The sequence below is a fragment of the Lipotes vexillifer genome, unplaced genomic scaffold, assembly GCF_000442215.2.
Source record: "Lipotes vexillifer unplaced genomic scaffold, Lipotes_vexillifer_v1.1 scaffold1718, whole genome shotgun sequence".
Lineage (NCBI taxonomy): Eukaryota > Metazoa > Chordata > Mammalia > Artiodactyla > Lipotidae > Lipotes > Lipotes vexillifer.
In genome coordinates this window covers 46,320-61,720 of record NW_006783672.1, presented here as the reverse complement: position 1 = coordinate 61,720, position 15,401 = coordinate 46,320, and the positions used below count along the sequence as shown (strand labels likewise).

Below are 15,401 nucleotides of genomic sequence, written 5' to 3'. Positions count from 1 at the left end.
TGAAGAGGTTCAGAACAGCACCAGGCGGGACTCAAGCTCCGGAGGGTGGAAACCCAGCTCCCAATGCTCCCCTGTAGAACGAGAGCAGGAGCCCACTGGGACTCCAGCCGGGAAGCAGGACTGTGGCCCGGCGGGGGAGTGAGGGAAGCAGGGCCCCCCGCGCTCCCCACCTGGGCCAGGCCGCCCCTCCCTCCTTCACCTGGGCTCTGCCATGCAGTCCTGCCCATCGTGGACAGTTCGTCCACTTGGGGCCACACCAGGCCTCCACTTCCGTCGTGCCCTCCGCCCCAAGGTTGCCCATTCACCAGGCCCCGTCAGTCAGCTCAGTGCAGCTCTCTGGCTGGGCCTCAGTCACACGCTCACCCACAGCCGAGAGTGGGGTCTAGGAAGGGATGGGAGACGGAGCCGGCCCCAGAGGCACGGTGTCCCGTCCTCACCATGCCAGCCAAGGTGCACACAGCCCAACTTCTGCCTGCTCTGCCACCACACAGTGCGGACCTCTCTGGGCCAGCCCCCAAGCCCGCCCCTCTCCCCAGCGCCCTGGAACCTGCTGCAGTTCCTTCCTCTGAACCTCCCTGTGGCCCATACTGCAAAACCCTCCCCGACTCAATTCAACCCAACCAGAAAAAAATCACTGTGGGTATTTCAAATGGCGGGATTTAACGTGAGGAGTTGGTCCCAGAGTTGTCGGTTGCCTGAGGCCAGAGGAGCCCAGGGGACAGTTGTCACCCAAAGCCCACCATGGCTGTGTCCCCGCGGTGCTGGGCTGCTGGCCGAGCCCCTCTGCAGCCTCGGGCAAGCCTCAACCCCTCTGAGCTCAGCTGTAACACCGGGGTTTGCGCAGAGACTTGAGGTGTCAGATGGAGAACACCCAGCACAGTGCCAGGACATCATAGGTGCTGTACAAAGGGCAGCGAGCGTTCACAAAGGGCCTGAGCACCCACCAGGGAAAGCGGGGAGCCGTGCCACCCTGGAGGCTTGGCCTGAGGTGACCTCCTTGGCTGGAGGTCACAAGGTCCAGGAGAGGCGGTGGCGGCTTGAACTTGATCCCATCTGAGAGGCCAAGTGGGGAGCTGATGTGGATGAGATCCTGGGGGGAAACATCTGTGAAGAATCAAGTGGGGGGCCGGAGGAGTGGGGGGCCAGACCCCACGCAGGGTGCCTGCCCCCGGGGAAAGCAGGAGAGGCAGGAGGCCCAGCAGGAGGGGCCTCAGGCTGCCGTGTGGCTGCAGGAAGGGGCCTCTGCACCCCTGCCGCGCTCCATCTCTCCCTCGTGGGCAGGCGGCAGCCGTGGGCAGTGAGGCCTTGGCGCCAAGGCCCCGTGCATCCGGAGGGCAGCAGCCGGGCCACTGTCCACCAGCCTCACAGCAGGATGTCCTAGTGAAGCCTCATCTCAGCCACACCGGCCCGCCCCGCAGTGGTGTCATCGATGCTTACAGAGAAGGGCCGTGTGTCCCCAAAGCAGGGCGGTCGGTCCCACCATCTCTGTGTTTTGGGCCCTGAAGGGGAGGAAAGTATGAACCGGAGCGGCCCCAGAGCTCCAGGGAGGGGGTCTGGCCGTGGTGGGGTTTGGGTGTGGGAGTGGCAGGAACCTCAGGCAGGAGGGTGGTCGGCCAGGGCCTCCCACAGGAGAGACCAAGAGGCAAGTGGCCACAGGGCGGGGCCGTGGGCTGGGCTGCTCGTGGGTCACATGAGTCCTTGTGCCCTGGGGACAGAGAAAGGTTGAAACATGGAGGTCAGGGGAGGGCTCGACAGGCTGAGTGTCCTGGAGGACGCATCAGAGCTGGGAAGCAAGGGGAAGGGGGGACCGACAGGCAGCCCTGTCCTCAAGCGTAGAGGTAGGTGGAGACAGTGTCCTCATCACCCAGCCCAGAGGACTCCTCAGCGTGAGCCTGGGCCCAGTGCTGTGTCTCAGATGCCGGTGCCCTGCTCTGCGCCTCCCCCGTGCCCCACAGTGGGGTGCCGGGGTCAAACCCCCTCCACCGAGGCCCTGCCTGCAAACCTCTTCTCGAGAAGGGAAAGACCCCAGGGGTGCCCTCAGGATCCTGTCCCCACCCTCCGAGCAGGTCAGACATCCCCTGAGCTCTGGGTCTGACCACCCGGGCCATCCAGGGCTGCGCGTCACCCAGGACCTGCGGGTGGGCTCCTGGCACCTTCAGCCTCACTCCCTGGTGTCCCTCGTTGGTCATTAACCACTAAGCTTCCCCATATCCAGAAATGCCCCCCAGGCCACCCCACCCTCTTCGCCCAGAATATGGAAGGAGCCCAGGCACTGCTGCCGCTACCCCTCCCTGGAACCCGCTCCCCTCCACCCAGTACCATGGCCTGCCCTCACCGTGGCACCCCATCTGCTCTGCCCCTGGACCCTCTGTCCCCTCAGCAGCTCTCTTCATGGCCCTCCTGACTGGCTCCTGCTTAGCTGTTAGCACTCTATCTGAGGCCCCCTCCTCCAGGAAGCCCCCCACGCCCTCTCCCAGCCCTGCTGCCGCCTGAACAGCTCCGGGGCCTCTGAACATATCCAAGCTGCTGGGGCTGGAGCTGAAGCTCGGGAAGGCAGGGGCTTGGACGATGGCGGGTGGACCCTCGCCTGGCCCTGGGGCCCCAAGGGGTGCAGGGCCCTTGGGGCACCTAGCCCTGGCTGACTTGGCTAGAAGCTCCTCTTTGTGGGAGGTCTTGTGTGAATCACCCCTCAGTCGAAGGCACAAATGCAGGAAATAGCCATTCTATTAAACTCTATTTTCTCCCACAGAGGGGAAAGTCTGTCACACGAAGGGCATTGTTCCCGGGCTCGTGCTTTCCGGGCGGGCTCGGCTGCAGTGGGGCTTGCGCGTTCCCGGGGCTCCTGGCTGAGCTGTTTCCCTTCGAGACCCAGGGGCGCCTAGAGGTTGGGAATGTGGGGCCTCGGTCCAGCCACCGGTGCAGAGCGACGCCAGCACGTCCACAGGACGGTGCACGTCCAGGAGCCAGCACTGTGCAGGGGCCAGAGCGAGGTCAGAGCTGGGGTCTCAAACGCCACCGCCGCGCTCTCCACCTGCCTGTGGGCCTCGGGGTCCGGCCCAGGCCCTGCCCCAACTCCCCCTGACTCCCCAGAAGGGCCTCCAGCCACGCCCTGCACCACCGGCAACCTCTGAGACCGGCCAGGGGACTCTGGCCAGTGGGCCCGGTGCTGTCCCACGGCCCCAGCTCAGCTCGTCTCTGGCCTGCACGGGCCACTCTGTCCCGGGGAGACCCTGCCACGGCTGGGGGTCTACGAGAGTCCAGACTATGCCGTGCCCCAGGGGGAAGTGGGGGGCGGGGGGGCGCAGGCAGCCCTCACGTGACCACACCCCCGCCCCGGGGCCACATCGAGTCCCACCTGGGTGCGTGGTCCACGGTGTAGTAAAGGAGCAGTGGTGTCGCCTGCACGTCGGCTCAGCTGTACGCAGGGAATGGCCGGTGACCGAGGGGCCGCCACAGGCACCCTGGGCGGCGCCAGTAAGGGTCGTGGACAGCAGGCACCCCCTCCCCGCATCCCGGGGGACCCCAGTGAGGAGTCTGGGCACCTGGGGTGCAGGTGTAGGGCTGCCCCCAGCACTGAGTCCCAGTTAGCGCCGGCACAGGTGGGGGGATGGGCAGGGGCAGAGGCCGGAGGGCGCGGCAGGTGGGGGGAGCTTTGGGGGCTTAGGATGGGTGGAGGCAAGCAGGAGGGGCTGGGCTGCTGGTCGAGGCCCTGGTGGGCCCTGCGGGCAGGGTAGGGAGAGGGCCCCACCCCCTGGTCCTGAGCACCCCTCGCAGCTCCGCAAGCTCTGTGGTGGAGCCCGGGCGTCCAGGCCAAGGCGGAAAGAGAAGCCACGGGGTCCGGCTGTTCTGGGCAGAATGACTGACCGGAGGGGGCTTCACAGAGAAGCCCAAAGGGCAGGGGCTCAGGAAGCCGGAGGCAGGAGCCAGGGCTCAGAGAGAGCCAAGAAGAGGCACGGACTCAGGAGGGATGAAGGGCCGCCCTGATGACACAGCGGAGGATGCAGAAGGGTGGGGAAGCAGCAGCATGTTCGCGATTCCCAGGAGGAGAAAAGTGGAGGCGGGGACTCTGCTGAGACACAGAGTCTGAGGATTTGCCTTCACTGAAGATGAGGACTCAGGGGACTTGCCTGGCGCTCCAGTGGTTAAGCCTCCGCGCGTCCACTGCAGGGGGCAAGGGTTCAATCCCTTGTCAGGGAACGAGGTCCCGCATGCCGTGCGGGGTGGCGGATTAAAAAAAAAAAAGCTGAGGACTCGGTGGGGAGGTCCTGTGATGTGTTTCCACACTACCCCTCCCGCCCATCCTGCACGTCCCCAGGTCACCTAGGCCCCCCCACCCCCGTCCCTCTCACGCCTCCTCCAGCCTGGCTGTTCTGAGTAGATCCCAGGTGTCACTTCATACTTCAGCTGTGTTCCCAGAATGTAGCTATAATGCCGTCAGCACAGAGAACCTCTCAGGGTTCCAGGCTCCTGGACGCTGTTAGGAACGGCGTTTGTACAGTTGGCCCGATGAAGACGCACACAGGCTCACGCGTTGTGGCCGCTGGCACGTGTCTTGAACCTCTTAATCCTCAGGTTCTCCCTCCCGGCTGTCTTGAGTTTGCCCCGACCATATATCTTCTGTGGACCAGGACTGGAGTGTGGTCCTTGTGGAGGTGGTCGCTCATCAGTGGTCCTTGTGGAGGTGGTCGCTCATCAGTGGTCCTTGTGGAGGTGGTCGCTCATCAGTGGTTCTTCAGTCAAGAGGAACGAGGCTCTCTGCTTGTTTTTTTGTGGTGCTTTTTTTTTTTTTTGGTGGTTATTATACCTAACATAAAATTGATTGTTTTAACCATTTTAAATTAGGAGACAGCAGGATCCAATATTTGTGAGATAAACAGCAGATCAAAAACATACAACATGTATGCAACTAAAAACATAACCTCAGGGACTTCCCTGGTGGTGCAGTGGTTAAGACTCTGTGCTCCCAACGCAGGGGGCCCGGGTTCGATCCCTGGTCAGGGAACTAGATCCCACATGCCACAACTAAGGAGCCCATCTGCCACAAGTAAGGATCTGGTGAGTCGCAACTAAGGAACCTGCCTGCCACAACTAAGATCTGGTGCAACCAAAAAATAAATAAAATAAAATAAATATTTTTTTAACTCAAAAAACAAAAAATAAACATAGCCTCAGAAGACAGAAAACAATAGGTGACAACTGACCCAACAACGGTGGTTGGAGATGGAAACCCTCCAACTCCCCTCTCAGACACTGACAGCTCAAGCACCACAAGCAAAGTTGTGGACTGTGTGGATAACACAAGAAATAGAAAGAGGCACACTTTTTTTTTTTTTGCGGTACACGGGCTTCTCACTGTTGTGGCCTCACTGTTGTGGCCTATCCCGTTGCGGAGCACAGGCTCCGGACGCACAGGCTCAGCGGCCATGGCTCACGGGCCCAGCCGCTCCGCGGCATGTGGGACCCTCCCGGACCGGGGCACGAACCCGTGTCCCCTGCATCGGCAGGCAGACTCTCAACCACTGCGCCACCAGGGAAGCCCGAGGCACAGTCTTTTCTAGTACAAATGGGACATTCTCCAAATTAACATACATTATTAGGTCCCCAAAGAGGCCTCAGAATGGCTTGAGAAGTGAAAGCAGCCACCCTGGAGGTAAGTGGACAAGGAATCAGTACCTACGAAATGCTGGAGGAAAGTGATTTCCAACCTAGAATTCTATACCTGCCGGAGCTATCATTCAAGTGTGAGCGTTTAATAAAAACGTCTCAGACATGCAAGGTGTTAAAATGTATCTTCCACGCATGCACTGTGTCTCAAGCAGCTACTGAAGGATGTGCTCCATCAAAACAAGAGTAAACCAAGAAATAGACAGACCAGGCAAACGGACCTCCAGCATCTAACTCAGGAGCCGGGGGGAGGTGAGTGCACAGGGGGTTCTGAAGGGAGATGTCTGCAGGACAACCGTGCCCCTGGGACTGTCAGCCATCCAGGTCAGACAGTGTGACGCAAGAGATAGCATGTCAGGGGTATCTGAGGATGGGGCTTCCCCAGGAGTGTCTCCTTTGGCCCATCTGACCTGTGCCAGAGGACTGGGAGACAGCCCTGGTGGGTTCAGAAGCAGAAATACAGGACAGCCCAACCCCCAGCCAGATGCCCTGCCAGTGGGGGGCCTGGATATCCCTAGGTCATCTGTGTCCCTGCCCACTGATGGCCCCAGAACAGTTCCCAAAAACCCTCAGGGAGGCTGAGGCCAGACCTGGATCCCATGGCTCTGCTCGGCTTCTCTTCTCCTGGTGCCTCCAGGTGAGCAGTCGTCAAAACAAGAGAGACTATAGCTCGGGGGACACACACCGAAATTGCTGACAGGTTCAGAAGAGGCACTGGACAGTCTACATTGTCTGGAGGAAGTTACTTTGCTGGGGGCAGGGTCCTCCCCCTGCAGCTTCCAGGGCACCAGAAATGTGCTATATTCCGTGACCTGGCTCCTGCGCGTCTATTTTACTATTATTCTTTAAACTGTACTTTATACAAAGACATTTTTCACTCTCATCTGCGTGCACACATTTCACATTTCAGTGTTTGTAAATCAGTGGCGCTCCTTCCCATGGCAGTAAGCCAGCAGAATCGGGATAGAAAGCAGGGCAGTGTTCCCAGTAGGAGGGAAACTATGCAGGAGTGGGTCAGCCGGCAGAGAGGAAGTCTGGACGTAGGCGATCTGGAGAAACGAGGAGAGCTGCTCCGTCTGAGCACACGGGCAGCCGCGCAGACCCTGAGCCTCTCCCACGTGACGGCAGACCCGATGCCACCCCAACTCACCTTCCTGCCATTGGTTTTGTCACACTTGTTCTAACATTTGTAAGGAAAAAAGGTCAATGATAAGTAAGTTAATTCTGAAAAAATGCCTGTAGAACCAGGTATGAAGATGCACTCAAAACCACAGCAATGATGGGCTTCCCTGGCCGTCCAGTGGTTAAGACTCTGCACTTCCAGTGCAGGGGGCCTGGGTCCGATTCCTGGTCAGGGAACTAAGATCCCACATGCCACACAGTGAGGCCAAAAAAAAAAAAAAGAGAAAAGCTAAACCAGAGCAGTGAAACAGGCTGATGCTGGCGCAGCGGTCTACGGAGGGTGGCAGGGTGGAGAAGAAAGCTTGCAGACAGGCCCCCCGGGGCGTCCACAGGTCACTCTGCTCTGTGCCCAGGCGGGGGGCCCAGGGCTCCCCTTTGGAGAGAGACACCGAGAGGTCCACAGAAAGGACCCCCTGGCACTGAAACCTGGGGGCCCCACCAGGAGGCTGGTTCGACAGTTTGCAGCGCGGCCCCCCCAGTTGACAACACACCCACCCAGACACAAACGGGGTGCCCCCAGCCCCCGAATTAAAGGAAACAGAGAGAGCGAGCATGGGCCAGAAAAACCCAACTGTACCCACATTCGGGTGGAAGACAGAAGCGGGAGAGAGAACAGCTCCCATCAGGCTAAAAATACAACGGGAGAGGGCTTCCCTGGTGGCGCAGTGGTTGAGAGTCCGCCCACCGATGCAGGGGACGCGGGTTCGTGCCCCGGTCCGGGAAGATCCCACATGCCGCGGAGCCGCTGGGCCCGTGAGCCATGGCCGCTGAGCCTGCGCGTCCGGAGCCTGTGCTCCGCAACGGGAGAGGCCACAGCAGTGAGAGGCCCGCGTACCGCAAAAAAAAAAGAAAAAAAAAAAAAAAAAAAAAAAAAAAAAAACAACGGGAGAAATGTGGAAAACACAGATGGACTGAAAGATAAAACTGAGAAACTCCTGTAAAGACAAAGAGACATAAACAAAGAGGAAAGTTAAGAAAAGTAGGGAATCATTCACGTAATCGAACATCCAACTAACCGGAGTTCCAAACAGAAGAGAGAAAATGGAAGGAAAAAAACGATCAAAGAAACAATACAAAGATTTCCCAAACGGAAGGGCACCTGTTTCCAGACTGAAACGGTCACTGCCTACTCGGCCAAGGACTGAGAAACCCAGGGTATTACGGAAGCTGGGGACCCAAATGGCTGCAGAGGGAAAGGAGTTCCCCACAAATGGTCAGGGACTAGAAAGGCACGGTGGCTCAGCGGTCAGCCTGGTGCTGGAAGCTTCGTCATGGGAAAATGACACTCCTACCAGAATTACCCATCTGGTCAGGCATCCATCAGGGTGAGGGGCTGGTGACATTTCCACACACATGAAGGTCCTCCCAGCTTTCACGAGGCATTTCGAGGACAAGAAGGACGTGCACCAGCGAAATGAGGAAGGGAACCAGGGACGGGGAAGCATGGGGCCAGCGACCCGGGGCTGGAACTCATCTGGGAGATAGGAGACCCCTGGGTCCCAGAGGAGAAAGCGCCAGCCCAGGGTGAAAGGAGGAGGGCTCCGGGGAGCTGCCACCAAGACAGACCAATTGCAGGACAACCGGGGCATTGACCTTGGTGGGGGTGACAGGTTCTCCATAGAAACAGAACACATATGCGAGTATGTGTTATATATAGAAGTGTAAAGTAGGCCGGATATATATACCCATTTATTATGAGGAATTGGCTCACGCACAGTTATGGAGGCTGACAAGTCCCCAAGTCTGCAGCCGGCCAGCTGGAGACCCAGGGGAGCCGGAGGTGTGAGGTCCTGCCTGAGCCTGTGTCCAAAGGCAGGAGACCTCTGTCCGAGCTGGAGTCCGTCGGGCCAGGAGAGTGGATTCTGCATCACTCACTTCTGCTCTGTTGAGGCCTCCAGGACTGGACGAGGCCCACCCGCGTGGGGAGGGCACCTGCCTGACTCAGACCACCCCTTCAGATGTTACTCTCAACCAGAGACGCCCAGAAGAAAGTCCCACCAAATACCTGGGCACCCATGGCCCAGCCAAGTCCATACATAAAATTAAACATCACAGAAGGAAAGGAGGAAAAGGCAGGGGTTAAATCAGAAAATCAGAATTACCTGTGGCAGGAAGGGTAACCAGAATGCACTTCAGATGCTATGGGGTATGCCCTCTCATCAAGGACAGTGACACCCGGCACTGACTCAGCTGGCGATCCTGAGGGGGACGCACTGGGAGAGAAGGAAGGGGACGTGCGGGTGTGAAACCCTCCAGGGCCGCAAGCCTGAGGCAGCGGACACCTCTCCCACGTCCACTCCCTCCCGCCTCACCTCCTCTTCACAGTCCTAGCCTGGGGTTGGGGGCGTGCACCCTCCCTGGGGTGTGCTCAGGGAAGGCACTGTGCCCCCCACACCCTGGCCCAGATCTTAGAGGTGAATGGTCACTGGTCCTCACAATGGGGGCTTCTGGGCAAGCGTTTCCTCCTAATATGCAAAGAGACTCTCCCCCCCTTTACTGATGCCACTGCGTCTGTAAGTGATGCCTGGGCCACAGCAGCCATGTTGAGATCATGAGGTTGAGTAGGGGCTGACCTGCTGTGCCAGGGGGACGTGCTCTATGGAAGGGTTTGGGGCCTCCTCCTTCCAGACTTCTCGTCGGAGACTGCCGACCCCACGCTGCTGGAGCTATTCTGGCGGCTCTCCTGGTTGCCTGTGGCTGAGCTGGCCTGACCAATGCAGTCAGAGGAAAATGCCCACAACCAATAAATCAAGAAATGGCTGCGTGAGCAGAGACGCTTGGAGGGGAAACATCAAAAGAATCAGCCTGGAGGGTTGACAGTGGCCGCCTCTGGTGGGGTCGAACTGTGGAGAGGGGTGGGCTGGGGGCTGGTAGTTTTGTGTATGAGTCTTGCACTAATATTTAACGTTTTTCTTTTTCCTTTTGCTGTGTATATGCATCACTTTGAAAAACGATTAACTTGAAAAAGAGCAAAACACTCAAACCAAATGAAACTAAAAATCCAGCACAAACAAGAAACACTTAACCATCACTAAAACTCCCTAACTCAGGTGAAAAGAAAAGGCTTCTTGGGACTTCCCTGGTGGTCCAGTGGTTAGGACTCGGTGCTCTCACTGCCGAGGCCCGGGTTCAGTCCCTGGTCGGGGAACTAAGATGCTGCAAGTGGTGCGGCGCGGCCATAAAAAAAAAAAAGCCTTCCCCAGGTACCCAGAAAGATCAGGGGTTTTGCATGGCCCCTGCTTTCTGTTGCTGCCCCTGGCACCCCCCTGAGGACCTCAAAAGGTGAGACCTTTAGCCCCAGAAGGTAGCCTTGCTGCGCCTGGGCCCTCAGCCCCTTTGCTTAGATGCCAGACCCACTGGTGCCGAGCCTGGATGCCCTTTGCTCCTGGCTGCAGAGATGCAGAGGGTAGGGCGCCGCCCCTGCAAACACACAATTGGGGGCAGCTCGTCATCAGTAACCAGATGGCGTGAACCCAGCCCCCTGCCAGCTGCCCCGGCCCTCTCCTCACCTACCCACTCCCTGCTTTCGGGGCATCACCATTTCTCTGGACCTGGTGTCTGCTACACCCCTGCAGCTCACCAGTGTCACCCCTGGAGCCCCGCCCAACCCCTCACTCGGGCCCCGTCCTCAGGCTTCCTCTGCACCCACTTCTGCCGCCAGCCAGCAGGCTCCCACGCCCACGCCCCTGACCTTGACCCTCCCCGACTACCCTCTGGCTCAGCCCGCGTCCAGGCTTGAGTTCTGTGCCTGTTTTGGACGCCCAGCCCGACTCCCCCGCTTCCCGCTGCCTGCCAGCCCCTCCGGTCCTCACCACCCTCCATCCCTGGGGTCTGTCACATCAGGAACTCCCTGACTAGTATCCTCACCTCTCTGGACCCACGGGCTCCCCGTCACCCCCTCTGGGCAAAGGCTGAGCCCTGGAGGAAGCTGATGTCCACCTGTCCACTTGCCCAGGCTGCTGGGCGCCGTCCGAGGGCCTCCTCCAGCCTTGTGACAGCAGGAAGCCCCACTCAGCAGGCGACCGGGACTCCAGGCCCCCGACCCCATGGGGGCCACGTGCAGCCACCCTCTCTGCCCGCCCCACTCTTGGTAGATGACCTCGTCCCTGCCTCTTACAGAGGAAGCGGAGGCGGCTGGCCAGTCCTGCCAGAGCCCAGCAGACTGAATCCCACCCGGGACCTCGCCCTTGCTCTCGCGTCCACACCGTACTCCCAGAACCCTCGAATGGGGAACCTTACACGGCAAAGACGCGGTTCAGTGAAGGACCCTGAGGTTGGGGGATCCAGGGTCATAGGGGAGGCCGGTGTCGTCACAGGGTCCTCGTGGGGGACGGCAGGGGGGTCAGAGTAGAGATGTGACAGCAGGAGGCAGAGCCCTAGAGAGGACAGGACTGCTGGCCGCTGGCCGGGAAGGTGGAGGAGGGGGCAGGAGCCGAGGCGTGCGGCCGCTTCCAGAAGCTGTTAGAGGCCAGGAAGGGGTTCCCCCCTGGAGCCCCCGGAAGGCAGCCCTGCCCATGCCTCGGCTTCAGCCCAGGGAGGCCTGCTAGGGCTTCCGCCTTCACAGCTGTAGGATAACCAGTCTGTGCCATTTTAATCCGCCAAGCTCGCGGCGGCCTGTCCCGGCAGCCCTGGGGCACTGACGCTCAGGGTGAGGGTCTCCAGCTCGCGCTCACCCGACCGCACCCGAGCGCCTCTGAATGCAGCTCGGCGGGGTCTCCAAAGCCCCCTCATTCCCAAACCCAGAGGCGGGTTTTCAGAGGCTCCTCGTGGCTCGGGCCCCGGCCCCCCCGATCTGTTCCCCAGCCAGACACCTCCGCCTGCACCTGCCCCCACGGGGCCCAAGGCCAGCCACCTGTGCGTCCCGCTCTGGACGACGGCCCAAGTCCCTCCACTGGCCTCATGCTCCCCGGGCCGGGCGGCCGCAGCGCCCTTCCAGAGGCAGAGCCCGACCACCGCGCCCCTGTCTGGGACCTTCCACGGCTCCCAGTGCCCTCCGAGGGGCCCAGCACAGCCCGCTGGCTGCCCCGTGGGCCGCGGCACCCTCTTCCATCCTGTCCTTCTCGTCCCCCTGGATCCTCGGGTCTCTGTGAACAGCGCCTTGTCAGCGGGCCACCCCGCAGCCCGGCCCCCCTCGACCGCGCCGTGTTCTTGTCCTAACGCCCTCCAAGCCCCAGTTCCACGCTGCCCGCCCCCAGCGAGCCCTCCGAACACACGGCTGAACTCCCTCTGCCTCTGAGGAACGCCTCGCCAGGCCTCACTCCAGACCCCCACCGTGCGCCCTGTCCCCAGGCCCGTGGCTAGGCTGCAGGGGCCTGGTCCCGACCTACCACAAAGGGCCCCGGGACTGCAGCCGACGGGGCTGGTGTCCACGGCCAGCGTGGAATGCTCTGGAACGGTCTCACTGATGTACTTTTCCTTCTTTAAAAAAAGTGAACTGAAATTCACATCACATTAACTGTCTTACCTTGTACACTTCGGTAGCATTTAGCACATTCACAGTGTGTGTAACCACCAGTCTCCCTAGTTCCAGAACATTCTCATCACCCAGAAAGGAAACTCTGCCCCATTAAGCACTCACTCCCTGTTCTCCCCTCCCCCAGCTCCTGGCAACCCCTAATCTGCTTTCTGTCCCTATGGATTTACCTATTCTGGACGTTTCATATAAATGGATCATGTAATGTGGGATCTTTTATCTGCCTTCTTTCACTCAGCATGACATCTTCAAGGCTCCTCAGTGTGGCAGCATGTGTCAGAATTTCATTCCTTTTTTAAAAAAATTTTTATTAAAGCATACTTGATTTACAGTGTTGTGTTACTTTCAGGTGTGCAGCAAAGTGATTCAGTTACACATATACATAGATCCACTCTATTAGATTCTTTCCCATATAGGTCGTTACAGAGTATTGAGTAGAGTTCCCTGTGCTATACAGTAGGTCCTTATTAGTTATCTATTTTATAAATAGTAGTGTATATATGTCCATCCCAATCTCCCAATTTATCCCTCCGCCCCATCCCCCTGGTAACCATAAGTCTGTTTTCTACATCTGTGATTCTATTTGTTTTGTAAATAAGTTCATTTGTAACTCTTTTTTTTTTTTTTTTTTTTTTTTGCCTGCATTGGGTCTTTGTTGCTGCGCGCAGGCTTTTCTCTAGTTGCGGCGAGTGGGGGCTGCTCTTCGTTGGGGTGCACGGGCTTCTCATTGTGGTGGCTTCTCTTGTTGTGGAGCACGGGCTCTAGGCATGTGGGCTTCAGTAGTTGTGGCTCGTGGGCTCTTAAGCGCAGGCTCAGTAGTTGTGGCGCACGGGCTTAGTTGCTCCACGGCATGTGGGATCTTCCCAGACCAGGACTCGAACCCATGTCCCCTGCGCTGGCAGGCAGATTCCCAACCACTGAGCCACCAGGGAAGTCCCTGTACCATTTTTCAGATTCCACACATAAGTGGTATCATATGATATTTGTCTTTCTCTGTCTGACTTGCTTCACTTTGTATGATAATCTCTAGGTCTATTCACATTGCTGCAAATGGCATTATTTCCTTCTTTTTATGGCTGAGTAATATTCCACCGTATATAGGTACCAACCTTCTTTATCCACTCTTCTGTCGATGGACATTTAGGTGCTTCCATGTCTTGGCAATTTTAAATAGTGCTGCAATGAAAAACTTCATTCCTCTTTATGGCTGAGTCACATTCTCCTGTGTGGCTAGACCACACTGTTTATCTGGTCATCAGGTGATGGACACGGCTTGCTCTGACCTTTTGCTATTGTGAATACTGCCAGTATCTGTTTGAGTCCGTTTCAAAGCCTTGGATAGACACCCGGGAGCAGAACTGCTGGTCACCCAGTAACTCTATGTTTAACTGCCCAAGGAACTGCCAGGCTGCTTCCTGCAGGGGTGGCGCCTTGCTGGCATTCTGAAGGCACGCGTGCCCTGCCATCCACCCTGCGAGCTGTCTCAGCCTCTGCATCAACGCCAAATGCTACTGCCCTACAAATGGGAGCAAAACGATGCTCTGTGGAGTTGCTGGTCCTTCCCTGCATCCGAGCTGCAGCTTCCTGGGGCCAGCCCAGCCAGTGGGCGGAGCAGCTGGGGGCAAGGCTCCTCCTTGGCCTGGGCCGCTGCTGTGCAGGCTCTGTGGTTGGTTCCCATTTTCACACAAACACAGGAGGAAATGGCCTGTGTTCGAGGGAGGGAGCACACCCTGGGTCCCGCGTGTGTGGAGGAAGAGGTCCGCCTGGCTGTTGGGCAGGATGGGACCAGCTTCTAGGATGGGCTCTCTGGCGGATGCTCACTCTGGCCTCCAGGACACTATGTGGCCAGGCCAAGGCTGGGAAGTGCACTGCCCTACAGAGTTACGGGGGTGATGGCTAGTCCCTTACGATGGCCCTTATAAACCATGTGTCCCAGGTCTCCTACCCTTGGGAAGTACCCACACCCCGCCCCCGCGGAATCTGGGGTGGCCAGGACTTACTTTCTGGCCCATAGGACGCAGTGCTGTCAGACATCCCGGGCTGGGTCGTGAGAAGCTTGGCCCCGTGACCGTGGACTGGGCAGCTGCCATGGAATAATCCCACTACTCTGAGACCGCCATGCTCCCAGGAAGCCCAAGCCGGCCACACTGAGAGGCCATGCTCAGGGAGAGGGCCAGCCAGCCACCCAGCTAGGGCACCAGACATCCTGGACGTGCATCCCTTCAGAAGATCCCACCCCAGCTGCTACCTGACCAAACTGCAGAGAAGCCCCAAGGGGGAGCTGCCCAGCTGAGCCAGGGCCATCCACAGACCAAGACAGAGAGGAACAAAGGGGGGCTTTAAGCCACAAATTTTGGGGGTGCTTTGTTACACAGCAATGGATAATGGGGACATGGGAGTCAATTTCAAGCCCACCTGGGCTGTCCCCCCTGGGGCCATAGTTCAGAGAGCAGGTGCAGGTCAGGGCTCAGCTGCCCCACCCCACCATTTGTGCCTGTCCCTGGGGAGGCAGTGGCCACATTTGAAGCAGGTCCTTGGGATCCATATCCAAGCAAGGAGGGGGCCCTTCCTCAGCAGGGAGGGGCTTCTTGGGGGAGGGAAGAGCACTTAGTTGCCTGCCGAGGTGGAAGAGGGGCAGCCCCAGAGACAGCGAGGGGCAGCTCCTCCCAGTGGGGCAGGTGGGGCAGGGGGACAGTCTGGCCCAGGCCAGCTCCCCGCCAGCCCGCCGGAGCCCCGCGGGGAGGGCCTGGCTCTGCCTAGACCCTGGTGCCTCTCCCTTCCCCACTCAGGCTCTTCTCACCTTGCCCTCTTTGAGAGCCTTCTCTCCCTCCACCCAGGGGCCTCTAGAGGTGTAGACACTCTCCCCACCACGGCGCACGCAGGACCCCGTGCGCAGCCCCGAATCCACCTCTGCCTTCCTCCTCTCGGGGCTCGGCGGCGAGGCAGCTGGGACCACCAGCTTCTCTCTTCAGGGCCTGGTCGCTCCTTCCCTGGAGGCCCGCCCCAACCCCGGACGACCCAGTCTCTGGGTATGGTCAGCCCCAGTGGGGGAGGCATCCGCTCGGCTCATCCCCCCTTCCCC

General features: G+C 59.0%; 1 non-coding gene across 1 annotated transcript; it reads left to right on the top strand.

Annotated features, from left to right (window-relative positions):
• Positions 1-4,929: 4,929 nt before the first annotated feature.
• TRNAG-CCC (transfer RNA glycine (anticodon CCC)) lies at positions 4,930-5,002 on the top strand. Its single transcript has one exon. It is a non-coding gene; the product is annotated as a tRNA-Gly (tRNA).
• Positions 5,003-15,401: the final 10,399 nt, after the last annotated feature.